The following is a 1,276-nucleotide window of genomic DNA, read 5'->3' as shown; positions in this document are numbered from 1 at the left end:
GTGGCCCGGTGTGTAGGGGGTGCTGCGGCGGCTTCTCTGTGCCACCCGTGTCATGAGTTGCATGGGGCTCAGGTGTGCCCCCCTCCTCTCCCACTCTGGACTTCCAGGTCCCATTTGGGTCCTGTGCAGGGGCTCCAGGCACTGACCCCCATGGGGGCTCCATGCACCCACCCCATGGGGGCTCCATGCACCCGCCCCATGGAGGCTCCATGCACCCATCCCATAGGGGCCACATGCACCCGCCCCATGGGGGCTCCATGCACACCCCACAATGCATGGGCTTCATACACTGCCCTCCCACTGGGGCTCCATGCACCTCCTGCAATGCAGGGGGGTCCATGCTCCCAACCTATAGGGGTTTCATGCACTGCTCCCCCATAGAGACTCCATGCACCCCCACAATGCAGGGGGCACCTTGCACCAACCCCCATGGGGGCTCCATACACCCATCCCATAGGGGTTCCATGCACCCATCCCCATGGGGGCTCCATGCACGCCCCACAATGCATGGGCTCCATGCACCCATCCTATGGGGGCTCCATGCCCCGCGCCCCCATAGGGGCACCATGCACCCCTGCAATGCAGGGGGGTCCATGCACAGCTCCCCCTCCCCGCTCCGGCGCGCGCCCGCGGCACCACGTGACCGCCTCGCGCAGCGGGCGCGCGCTCAGACGGGGCGGGGGAGGGAACGGCTCCCGCGCATGCGCGCCGGCCAGAGGGGGCGGGGCCCGGCGCCGGGCCGCCATTGGCCGCGCCCAGCGCAGCCCCGTGTGGGGTGGGGGTCGCGTGCGCCCGGCAAAGCGTTCCGGGCGGAAACGCGGGCGGCGTTCCGGGCCGGGCGGGCGGCGGGCGCGGCGCGGCGCACCGCGCGCTCCCCTCCCCCGCACCGGGAGCGCGGCCTCGGCGCGGAGCGGCCCGGGCGGCGGCGGCGAGCGATGGAGCCGCCCCGAGGTAACGCGAGCCCTCCCGCGCGGCGCCGCGGTCCGCCCCGGGCAGCGAGCGGGGACAGGGCCCGGGGGGCTCCCGGCCCCGCTCGGCTCCCCCTTCTCCCCGTCCCGGTCCTCCCGTTCGCCCCGCGCAGCCGGTGTCGCCGCGCGGGTCCCTGCGCCCTCCGCCCCGCGAGCTGCCGCCCCGGAGCCCCCAACGGCCGCCTTAAACCCCGGGGCTGTCCCGGGGCCGAGCGGAGCAGCTCGGGCTTGGGCAGCTCCCGGGAGGGAACGGGAGCCCCCGGTCCCTCCCCGCCTGGAAAGCGCCGGGGCGCCGGGAGCGGCGGCCG

General features: G+C 74.9%; 1 protein-coding gene across 1 annotated transcript in view; it reads left to right on the top strand.

Moving 5' to 3' along the window:
- Positions 1–920: 920 nt before the first annotated feature.
- OTUD7B (OTU deubiquitinase 7B) overlaps positions 921–1,276 on the top strand; it is a 19,071-nt gene continuing 18,715 nt past the window's right edge. The window contains exon 1 of the mRNA XM_026043256.1: positions 921–951. The gene's annotated coding sequence lies outside the window, so the exon portion shown is untranslated. The remainder of the gene's footprint in view (positions 952–1,276) is intronic.

The sequence above is a fragment of the Nothoprocta perdicaria genome, unplaced genomic scaffold, assembly GCF_003342845.1.
Source record: "Nothoprocta perdicaria isolate Ctin4 unplaced genomic scaffold, notPer1 scaffold_323, whole genome shotgun sequence".
NCBI lineage: Eukaryota > Metazoa > Chordata > Aves > Tinamiformes > Tinamidae > Nothoprocta > Nothoprocta perdicaria.
Note: the sequence above shows the minus strand (reverse complement) of the source record. Positions and strands in the feature narration are given on the sequence as shown.